We start from the raw sequence: 13,142 nt of genomic DNA, 5'->3' as shown, positions 1-13,142 counted from the left end.
AACAAGTCACAATCCTAGGGACAAAACTTATCACAACCTAGTGACAAAGGAAGATCACACTTCCAATACAATATAGTTAGTCCTGCTTCACAGCTTTAACTAAGAACAATACTTGATCTTGCTTAAAAGCTTCAATCAAGAACAATACTCAACTCAATGCTTTAAAGCTTTAAGAGTGAGAACAACAACTTGACAAAATGTCAAGCAACAAACAGTCTACCACACATTATCAAAAGATACGTGGGTGACTCATACACATAAGAGACTCTCAAAACTTTAGGCCTAAGAGTTCCCCTAAATTTACAATTGTGAAAGTTCTTTTTCATCAAGTCTAGGAATCTCTTTAATTACTCTTCAGCAGTCCATGGGCTTCGTAACCTTTTTCCAAATGTTATTTGATCCACAAGCTGAGAGCCATAGCAAATATGCAGGGAGATCTTTTTGAATCTTGGAACAAATCTTCAAGTTTCTTAAATTTCTCAATCATCCAATTTAAAAACTTTAATTTTGTTGGAGATTTGATTATATAGTTCCAGATTAAATCTTCTTGACCTGTGAATATTATTGAGATATATCTAAAAGAAATATCACAAAATTAAATTAAATCTGTCAAGATTTAAAACAGTATGTACTGATGTTCTGGTTTAGAATGTCATGACAACTTTTAAAACATATGTCTTCACTATAAGCTCAAACTCTGTTGTACTAGTATGATCAAGATGTTACGACATCTTGCTCAACATTTGTAATGAACCATGTTTTAGCAAAATTGTCGCCAACCTTAAAAATATGGAACTAACGGAAAGGGTTTGAGCTTGGAAGTTAGAAAAGTAGGAAGAAGAAGAATTGGAAAAGAAGTATTTATATGGTTAAGAAAAGACGTTTTAGTTTCTTCAGATAGTTAGCGCCAAGTCTTAGGGTACGTGTGAACGTTAGGTGAGTGGAGTCAAACCATATGATTTTATGGGCAAATTTGTCATAGGAAGTTGGAGCTAGTGAGTAGGGTAGTGTTAGTTGCACATCTCTAAAATGACGGTCGATGGGAATTCCATGATGACATCATCGCACTACATCAAATAGTGCGAAAGAAGAGTCGAAAATGTCTTTACCTCCCTCCAGTCGCAAGATACATTTTGGGAGGAAATTAGTTAGCTAGGATTTACATCAAAGCCTCAAAATCCAGCTTAACATAAAAGTCTAGAAAATTTGTGTCGAAAGCTTGGAGCATGGTTGACGCACATGCCAGGCGTATTTCGACATGCAAGGCAATTGAGTTGATCAGCAATTGGAGGGAACAAACGTGGTTGAATAACCACTTAGTGGCCTATCTGTATTAGAAGGACGCGTGGAAGTTGTTTTCAAAGAAAGACATGCGTTGCAAAACGTGGCCCTTAGTGGAGAAAGTCCGCCCTTTACAGTTATTTGTATTTTGAGTATAAATAGTAGTTCCAATAAGAGAATGAGGTGTGTCAAATTTACTACAAAACTCACTTAAATTTAGAGAACAAACGCGGAGAGAAATAAGTTCCAAGAGTGCGATGTACGTTTGGTCACCACTTTTCGTTTATGCAAATCTTTAAGTTCAAGTTTTCTTTACATTTCTGCGTTCTTCATAGTCAAACTCTATCCTTTCTCCAGTTTCATTTTCACTTAACTTACTTTGTTATTCTTAACGAAGTTTCGGTCATAGTCGAAATCACTTACATTCTCACTATTTACGCATTATTTAGAAAACATTCACACACATTATCGTGAGAATCCCTAGTCGGTCTCGTCTGTAACACCCCTTTCTAATACCCCAAATATCTACTATCTAACATATATTAAGAGATTGGCCAAACTCCCTAAATTGCCCTTTCCTAAAAAATAATTAACACTACAAAATGGACATTTTGGTAACTAACAAAAGAACCCTTCACCTTTTTATCTTTTGTACCAAGTGTTCCACTCTCATTGGTCCACCAACTTTCTACAACATAATACACTACCTCATTTTTCCTCTCCTTATAAAGTACAATTTCAATTGAAAATATAATATAGTTGCATATTTATGATTATTATTCATTTATAATTGAATCATTCATTTTAAATGTATATATTTTTAAATAAATTTTATACAATATTAAATAAATTAACATGATATTAGGCTGTAGTTTACGGGTCACTATCAACATAATACATATTTTATTTATTTTTTCAAATATTTAAATTCTTTTTTATTCTTTTTCCGTTTCATGGATCAATTTTTTCTTTGCTTAATTATTTAATAATTAAGTAATTCATTTTAAATTTATTTGTATAATGTATTTTTTTTTTAATTTTAAAAACATAATACACTACCTCATTCTCTTTCTCTTTATAAAGTACATATTTCAATTGAAAATATAATATAGTTGCATATTTATGATTATTATTCATTTATAATTGAATCATTCATTTTAAATTTACATGTTTTTAAATATATTTTATACAATATTAAATAAAATTACATGATATTATGTTGTAGTTTACGGGTCACTATAAACATAATACATATTTTATTTATTTTTTCAAATATTAAAATTCTTTTTATTCTCTTTCCGTCTTATGGGTCAATTCTTTTCTTTGTATAATTATTTAATAATTAAGTAATTCATTTTAGATTTATTTGTATAATGTATTTTTTTAATTTTAATAACATGAAAAATGTATTTATCTCACGGGTCACTAACAGGACAAGATTTATTTTAGTTTAATCAATCATTATTTCAATTCAAGAGACAAAATCTTTATTTTTAAATATTAATTTTTTCTCCATCTGATAATTATATTTTTTTCTTCTTTGTGTATGATTATTTTGTATTTGGTACTATCTAAGTGATATTACATTAAGACTCGTTCATGTGTTATCACATTAACAAATATTTTGTTGTTATTTTTTTTATTTTATAATTATTATTTGAAGATTCTAAATTACTACATATTGTTTTAGTTATTTACACAATATCATAATTAAATTATCCATCCTCAAAATATATGTGGTTGAAATTGCAAAGCATTGTGAAATTGACTATGAAAATATTATTAATAAAACTTTTTTCTAATGTTTAATTTTCATTTTATATATACAATTTGGTCAAACTTTTTTACTTCACATTTTTTCGTATCATTCAAAAAATACTACACCATAAATAATGCACCCGTGCGACAGTACGGGTCTCTGACTAGTTTAAACATATAATCAGAGTAAATAAGTATGCCTATAAACAAAGGGCGTCACATCGATATTTCCAAAAACTAAAAGGTTTCAAAAACTAACATCATTCATCATCAAATATACAATTACACCTAGTCATCAAGGTAACATATTTGACTTGTCATAATTCATCAAGCATATGCATTCAAAGCGGAAATAATAAATACTCATGTATTTCATAAATGATCATGTCCCATACCATAATCATATATCAATAATATCCAAAAGATAATATAACGTCATATCCAAGAAATTCGGCATTAGGGCCTCTCAACAACAAATAACAAAACATACATGTTCACAGGATAATAGCATAATACATATCCAAAATAAAACATGAGTTCAATACTACTAATTGATCGCGACTTTGCGTGTCTATTAGTCGGGATAACTGCAAGTGCACAGTCGTGTCGTGTAGTTTTAAAAGATATCGAATCCACAGGGACTATAAATCCACCTACCGTTATCTAAAGTTACTATGTAAAGTTAAGGCTAATTATATTTGGGTTTTTTATAAATGGGGAAACTAAAATCTTAAATCTAGGTAAAATATAATAACAAACAGATATCAGTATGTATTTCATCTAACTTAGGTGATCCGAAGTTCCATTGGTCAGATTCTAATTAAATCAAAGATCTTTACTAACTATGTTATTTAAAAGTCCTCCTCTCAAACTCTCGCTCTATTGATTCAGACTACGATCCTAACTCTTAATGTACGCTTTCGCCATCCCACCAGATTTAGAAACGCTTTTTGAAAACAATATAGTTAATAAAATGCTTGTTTTATGAAGTCGTTATCTATTTAAATCTCCTAATCTCAAACTCTCGCTCTGTTGACTCGGAACATGCTAATATCCCTAACGTACGCTTTCGCCATCCCGCGCGGGTGTAAAAACACTTTTTGAAAATAAATAAGTTCTAATTAGTTTTAATACGCTTTCGCCATCCTTAAAACTAATGTCCTATGTCTACTATCCAGTTAAAGATCTCAAACTTTCGCTCTATTGATTTTAACCTTTGACCGTCTTAACCCCTCAAACTTTCGCTCTATTGGTTTTAAGACTTACTAATTAAATTAAACATACAAACCAAAAACAAGTGACATTTAATAAAACATAATTAAGCCAATTTATTTCGGATCCCTGCGGTTAAATTACTTTACATACCGACATCTAAATAAATTAGCCAGACATATTAATATGGTTAAACATGCATAAATAAATTCGGTTCATAATATTAGGCATATTAATTGGCATATAATATATCATGCAATAAATATAAATAAAGGCGGTAAATAATAAACCTGAATAATATAAATCTGAAATAAAACTTGAATCTTGGAGTACTTGAACTTCCACCGCAGGTTGGTTGGATTGTTCTTGAGAAATTATTCGGCGTAAATTAAACAAGGAAATAAAAACTGAATCTAACGTAAGGTTAGATCCGTTAAAGGTTCACAATAATTTCCAGTGTAGAAATTATTGTGAGAAAAGATGAACAAGAATTAAAAACAATTACTGGAAGAGTAAAATGCTGGAATGAAAATAATACTGAAAGCTATGGCTTGGACTAAGCATGGTCCAACCCCTTTTACGTGAATATTTGGTTCTTTATATAGTGCTCTTTGTGGTAACTGCTTATTCTAGCTGGTCCCCTTTTTTCTCCTAAAATGTAGCATATTAATTGACTCTGCAGAAGTACGTTGCGGCGTTCAATTCTCCAATTTCAAAACAAACTTGAGACGTGCGTCTCAAGTGGACCTAGTGGAAGAAGACGGGCGTCTCCTGAGGAGACGTGGCCCCCTAATATGTAGGAGACGGACGTCTCCATGTTTAACCAATATATATATATATATATATATATATATATATATATATATATATATATATATATATATATATTAATGTGACATGGGGCCCACGTTCTTATATATATATATATATTATTTTCATTTCTTCATTTTTTTTGGTTTTAAGCTCGATTCTTCTCCATTTTTGCGACTTTCTTCATACATGCCTTGTAAATGATAAAAACCTGAAAACATAGAAAATACCGGCATAATACCGTAATAATGCAACATAATTAAGATAAAATAGGGAAATAATATATGTAAATCAAGCCAAATATGTGATACATTTTCGCGTTATCAAATACCCCCACACTTAAACCATTGCTTGTCCTCAAGCAATCAACCACACGGTAAAAGAAAATGATTAAGCAGGATTCGAAACAAGGGCATGACACGACTCCTAATCATATTTATGTTAGGCAAATGTTACATCGATGGGAAATAGATATCAACACCAAGGATACCGTAACGACACAATGTTCAAAAACTCCCTCCTTATACAAACCAATTCGAATTATGTCATTATAACTCAACCTGTATCTCTCGTTTTCTTTTCACTCTTTTCATTCAAGCGCAATCACATTAAGCCCGTTATCCGTACACGCACATAGTAGGGAAATCGGTTAGCGAACATGATCCTTTTTTTTTCTTTAGCACGGGGTTCTGATTTTTTAAATGGCGAAGCCCCATCTTTTCCAACTGCGGTTGCGGGGGATCGGACCGTAGTCCACCCTACCAAGCCCAGTACCAGTGACCTCTAGGCCAACCAACAGCGGGTGCTAATTATTAAATCCTTATTGGCTTAACAACCGTTGGGCTAAATGACCGGGTGAGGGTCACCTAACTTAAAAGGCTATTCTTCAATTAAATCATTTAAAAACAGGATCATTCACTTATATTCATCGACTCCCTACGTAGTTTGTGCTTAAGATGGTGCTGACTGCTAATATAAACTACTTAAGAGCTACTTTGAAAACTTGAGCCTAAGGTCTCGACATAATGGGCATCCAAATTGATATCACATAATGAGGAGGTTTAGGGTGTCAGGACGGTATCGATGTTGTTGAAACATCTCCAAGTCTTTCTAACAATGCCTAAAGTGTGACAACTTCTATACTTTCAGAGTGTGTATGCCATGCGTCAAAATTCAAATTTTTGTTGGAGGTTAAAATTTTCAAATTTTGGGGAAATTCGATAACAACTGAAAATCATATATATAGACTTGACAACATAACTAGAAAACAATAAAGCAACAAATGAAAACGGTAAAGCTTCTCCCCCACACTTAAACCAAACATTGTCCTCAATGTTTCGATCCAAGTTGGAGAAGAAAAGACAGAACCTATATGGATGCTACCGGCGGGCTATCACGACCAAATCCGCTCCGCGTCCAGGGGAAATACCTTCTCCTATCATACTCATCAATTGTGTCACCACCAGCAGCAACACTCGTAGGAATGTGCGTGGAGACTCATTCATCTTTGAGATGATCGTCTATAGATTTTTCGCCTAGATATGGCCGAGACGTGACAGGCGATCCATATCTTTATTATCTGCAAGTTCAAACGATAAAAGGAAAATATTAAACTGAAAACTCGTGGGTTGCCTCCCACGCAGCGCTTTGTTTAATGTCGATAGCTCGACGGTTTAAGAGTGCAAGCACTCAAGGTGGTTCTCTCGAGAATGACTCCTTGGTTGAACTTTTAGTAATCCTCGTTTTCCATGTCCACTTATCAAGCCATCTCACATATCCCTCACCTTTTCTTTTCTTTCTTCTATGGGGTGGTTCATTCTTTTGAAATCGTGGTGGCGGTTCTGGATCGATCCTAAGTATCAGCTTTTCAAGTTCGGGCTTAGTGATATTATCCACCACCTCAAAGGCTAACCTTACCCTCTTATCACTAACGATATCCTTAGTTTCATGGTCGTCTAAATTTCTCTTTTTATGCAAGACTTCAAATAAGGGCGCATTAGTGTGGATATTTTCCAATATCTTCACATACATTGTGGATTTGGAGTCTACCTTAGCTTCCACAAAACTTTGCGGGAAAGAAATCGGTGGGGTATAGGGAAGAGGAATAACAATAGGTGTTTCCCTCTCTACCTCTTCTATAACCTCCCTTTCAGATGGTGTTGGTGGATTTTTATCAATCTCCACTCTTTTCTCACTAGAAATCTCTTCAACCACATTATCACTCTCCTCAATCTCATAATCACCTTCCTCAATCTCATTATCACTCTCCTCAGGAATTTCAATATGTTTTTCACTAATGGTTATGTCAATATACTCCTCAAGTAAGTCTCCTAGTGGCTTTTGTTCAAGTTGAGCGATTTGAGTCTCTAATGCCATGTTGTGAGTCGCGAGGGACTCAACCATAGTGGTCAATTGCCTAAGGGTTTCATTGTTTTGAAGACTTTGTTTGACAAACTCTTGGTTTTGGACGGTTTGTGTCTCTACAAAGTTCTCCATCATGGCTTCTAATCTAGAGTGAGTTAGCGTCTCGTCGGGATCCTCCACTGATGTTTCGAAGTTTAAATTATGGGATTCTTGAGGTTCTTCAAAGGGAGTTAGTGTTGCATTTTGTGTTTCCTCAAGGTGCTTCGTCATCATAGATTCTATCCTAGAGAGAGTTTGTGCTTCAATGAATTCCTCCATTAAGATTTCGAGGTTGGATTTATGATAATCTTGCGACTCCTCAAAATGTTGGGCGTGGTGATCGTAAAGGAAATTTGGTTGATGATAAGTTGGCGTTGCATTGAAATCCTCTATTAATGCTTCGGGGTTAGAATTATAGGATTCTTGTGGTTCCTCGAAATATTGGTTGTGGTGATCGTAGAGGAAATTCGGTTGAGGATAGGTCTGGTTGGAATTATAAAATTCTTGTGTCTCCTCAAAATTTTGGGATTGTTGATTGTAGAGGGAATTCGGTTGAGGATAAGCTAGTGTCGAATTGTAATCCCCAATTAATGTTTCGAGGTTTGGATTGTAGGTTTCTTGTGGTTCCTCGAAATGTTGAGATTGGGAGTTGCAGAGGTAATTTGGGTGAGAATGAATTGGTGGCGCAGCATTGAAATTCTCCAATAGTATTTCGAGATCGGATTTATAGGATCCAGGTGATTCCTCGAAATACTGGGAGTAAGGGTTATAGAAAAAGTTTGGGTGATACATAGTAGTAAATGAAAAGAAAGAAAGAAAAAAATGCCTTAGTCTCTACGGTGTAACAGCGAGTTACGATATCGACTTGAATATTCCCCGGCAACGGCGCCAAAAACTTGATCGCGACTTTGCGTGTCTATTAGTCGGGATAACTGCAAGTGCACAGTCGTGTCGTGTAGTTTTAAAAGATATCGAATCCACAGGGACTATAAATCCACCTACCGTTATCTAAAGTTACTATGTAAAGCTAAGGCTAATGATATTTGGGTTTTTTATAAATGGGGAAACTAAAATCTTAAATCTAGGTAAAATATAATAACAAACAGATATCAGTATGTATTTCATCTAACTTAGGTGATCCGAAGTTCCATTGGCCAGATTCTAATTAAATCAAAGATCTTTACTAACTATGTTATTTAAAAGTCCTCCTCTCAAACTCTCGCTCTATTGATTCAGACTACGATCCTAACTCTTAATGTACGCTTTCGCCATCCCACCAGATTTAGAAACGCTTTTTGAAAACAATATAGTTAATGAAATGCTTGTTTTATGAAGTCGTTATCTATTTAAATCTCCTAATCTCAAACTCTCGCTCTGTTGACTCGGAACATGCTAATATCCCTAACGTACGCTTTCGCCATCCCGCGCGGGTGTAAAAACACTTTTTGAAAATAAATAAGTTCTAATTAGTTTTAATACGCTTTCGCCATCCTTAAAACTAATGTCCTATGTCTACTATCCAGTTAAAGATCTCAAACTTTCGCTCTATTGATTTTAACCTTTGACCGTCTTAACCCCTCAAACTTTCGCTTTATTGGTTTTAAGACTTACTAATTAAATTAAACGTACAAACCAAAAACAAGTGACATTTAATAAAACATAATTAAGCCAATTTATTTCGGATCCCTACGGTTAAATTACTTTACATACCGACATCTAAATAAATTAGCCAGACATATTAATATGGTTAAACATGCATAAATAAATTCGGTTCATAATATTAGGCATATTAATTGGCATATAATATATCATGCAATAAATATAAATAAAGGCGGTAAATAATAAACCTGAATAATATAAATCTGAAATAAAACTTGAATCTTGGAGTACTTGAACTTCCACCACAGGTTGGTTGGATTGTTCTTGAGAAATTATTCGGCGTAAATTAAACAAGGAAATAAAAACTGAATCTAACGTAAGGTTAGATCCGTTAAAGGTTCACAATAATTTCCGGTGTAGAAATTATTGTGAGAAAAGATGAACAAGAATTAAAAACAATTACTGGAAGAGTAAAATGCTGGAATGAAAATAATACTGAAAGCTATGGCTGGGACTAAGCATGGTCCAACCCCTTTTACGTGAATATTTGGTTCTTTATATAGTGCTCTTTGTGGTAACTGCTTATTCTAGCTGGTCCCCTTTTTTCTCCTAAAATGTAGCATATTAATTGACTCTGCAGAAGTACGTTGCGGCGTTCAATTCTCCAATTTCAAAACAGACTTGAGACGTGCGTCTCAAGTGGACCTAGTGGAAGAAGACGGGCGTCTCCTGAGGAGACGTGGCCCCCTAATATGTAGGAGACGGACGTCTCCATGTTTAACCAATATATATATATATATATATATATATATATATATATATATATATATATATATATATATATAAGTGACCTCACGTCACTATATATGTGTCACATTATATATATATATATTTAATATATATATTAATGTGACATGGGGCCCACGTTCTTATATATATATATATTATTTTTATTTCTTCATTTTTTTTGGTTTTAAGCTCGATTCTTCTCCATTTTTGCGACTTTCTTCATACATGCCTTGTAAATGATAAAAACCTGAAAACATAGAAAATACCGGCATAATACCGTAATAATGCAACATAATTAAGATAAAATAGGGAAATAATATATGTAAATCAAGCCAAATATGTGATACATTTTCGCGTTATCACTAATCCCAACCCAGTGTTACATGACCAGAGCATTGACTCACTACCTAATCACCAAACAAAACTCGGACACTCTCCGGCTAAACCTCGCACGAGCTACTAAGCGTTAGAACCTGCACGTTACCAACAAAGGACAACATTCAAACAGAAGGGTGAGAATTCAAATTATTATGAAGAAAGTATACTAAAGTACAATGATTTAACTAACAATCTTAGGAATTCAACACATTTTGCATAACCATGTAAATAGAATTATCCAATATTTTTCACATGTTCAAGTATACAACAAAGCTCAATGGATATAATGTTCACAAGAATCCATACTATTATTCCAAATATACACACAAACCATCATTATCACATATTCACATTTATCACCAAATCATGTATCAAAACATCAACAAAATCAATTATCACATCTCATACACACATAACAATCACATAAATGCATATATTCAAACATCACATAACACCAATGTGAATCAATGCAAGACATGTGACTCTAGGCATGTGGTACCGAATTGTGAACCTAACGTTTCATCTCTTTCCGATTCAATATCTAGAATCCAAGCCACACTTCCGATTCGGACAAGACCAAAGCCCATCAAACGTAAACATATAGCTTACCGCTTCTATATCCATCTCAAGGATCAAGCCATCACTTCTATTTCAAAGCAAACCACCTCTATCTCAAGGAAAATTATGTTATAAATGTATGTACAATTATCAGCAACATATATGCAATTAAGATTATCTCTACCATATTAACATTTCGCATATCACAATAATTCAACTATATGAATTATCCACCAATCGTACATATACACATTCATAACAAATATACTATTCATATATATAAGCCAATTATCAAATACGAACATAAATTCCAATTAACACTAGTAACCATATTATCTCATGTTAATTCACATTTGCCAATATATATGAATACACACTTTCACAATCAATCAACTAATTGCTAGGATTCATGTCATACGGCTACCCACAAGAACATTCTCAAAACAACATCGTTGGCATAGCAATATATTATTCTCAACATAAATATTCAAACCAAAAACACAATTACGGTCACATTCTCAAAATACCATAAATTACTGATAAACCGAATAATTGATCCAAGTCCAAGTATATTCCAATCAAATAGACTCATTTCAATTAATTCAACTATCAATTTAGTCAACCATTTAATATCACACTATATTAATTTCAATTCATTATTTCATTTTCGATTCTAGTATACTACTGTAATATGGCATTTTGTTATATACTGCTTCACAACTTATTTATCCTACTGTTTCCATTATATTTCATCTCATACCATTATATATGTTTCTTAAGTAACAATAGCAGACATGAAAAGAAAACAATGGAACATAGACACGAAATAGTAACTAAAACAAAAGCATAGAAGATAAAACGAAAATGGCATAAACAAAATTGTTGTGGCCTAAGTGGGGTGTGTCGGTCGGCACCCCCTTCCCGCACACAACTACCGCCCGTCATGGGCTTGTGCCGTCCGCCGTGGCTAGCTTTGTCGAACGGCAAGCTCCACCTAGTTTCTTATTTTCTTTCGTTTTCTCCTTCTTTCCACTACGCCCAGCATGCATCATTATTTCAAATTAAATTTTCTACTTCCTACACAGCAATCTACTTCCTATTACTAAATCAATTTCTCTTTTCCGTTAATATATTCCAAGAACTCAGTATACAATGACACAATCAAATAACGTTTTCATGGATTCAACCAACAACAAACCTAATCAAGTTAATCTACCCATTGACCCAATCATACTAACCCATAATAATAAGGATTTTCCCCTTACCTCTTGAATTTCTTGAAACCCTAGCTCTCACTTTGTTCCTCTTTTGTTCCTCTTCTCCTCTTTTGCTCCTCTAGAAAATGAGCAAATGATATGTTATGTCTCACTCTACCCTCTCACACTCTTACTAACTTATTGTCATAATGGGTTTAATAAAATAACACCTCTAATTTAACTTTACTTCTAATAACTAGGCCCAATAGATATAACCTTCTAATAATTCAATTAGCCTAATAAACCCAACAAACACAAATACATACAAAGTTAATTAATTCAATTAATTATTATATCACATAACAATTAAATGATTAATTAACACACCAAATAAAATAAAATAATAAAATAATATAAGAAAATAAATAATACTAAAAATCGGGTTGTTACATCGTCAATAACCTTTAATAAGACACTAGCGTTGTTTACCAAATTTCAAAGTAAATAGTCACTTAGGTGAGGCATTTGGTCCCTCGGGCGGGACTTCCATCAAGCCCTCAGAGAATACTTATAACTAAGTCTCTTAGGCCTTACTTCGTTCGCGTCTCTAAGCGAGATTTATATGTCTGGTTTCGCCCGAGGAAACTTTAAGTCTCTCACACGTGAATTTGATTAGCCTGGGAAATCTATGTCCCTCAGGAGGAGATATATGCAGCCTATATGATGAGACTATAAGTCCCTTAAGCGAGGCGTTTGACCCCTCATATGGGAGTTCCTTCTGGCTCTTAGACAAGACTTCATGACTAAGTCACTTAGGCCAGACTTCGGTCGCACCTTTGGGAGAGATTCATATGTCTAGTTCCTCATAAGGAAACTCTAAGTCCCCTAGTTGTTAGTTATTAACTTTACAAATCTAAGTCCCTCAGGCAGAATTATATGTAGCCTAGTTGAGGAGAACATAAGTCCCTTAGGTGATGTGTTTGGCCCCTCGGAAGGGACTTTAATTAGGCCCTCCGACAAGACTTTATGACTAAGTCTCTTAGGTAAGACGTTGGTGGCGCCTTTGGGCGAGATTTATATGTTTGGTCCTGCCGAAGGAATCTCTAAGTCTCTGATTTGGATTTATATGTAGACTAGATGTCATCCTCAAACCAATCA

Source organism: Vicia villosa, linkage group LG3, assembly GCF_029867415.1.
Source record: "Vicia villosa cultivar HV-30 ecotype Madison, WI linkage group LG3, Vvil1.0, whole genome shotgun sequence".
In the NCBI taxonomy this organism is placed as follows: Eukaryota; Viridiplantae; Streptophyta; class Magnoliopsida; order Fabales; family Fabaceae; genus Vicia; species Vicia villosa.
Note: the sequence above shows the minus strand (reverse complement) of the source record.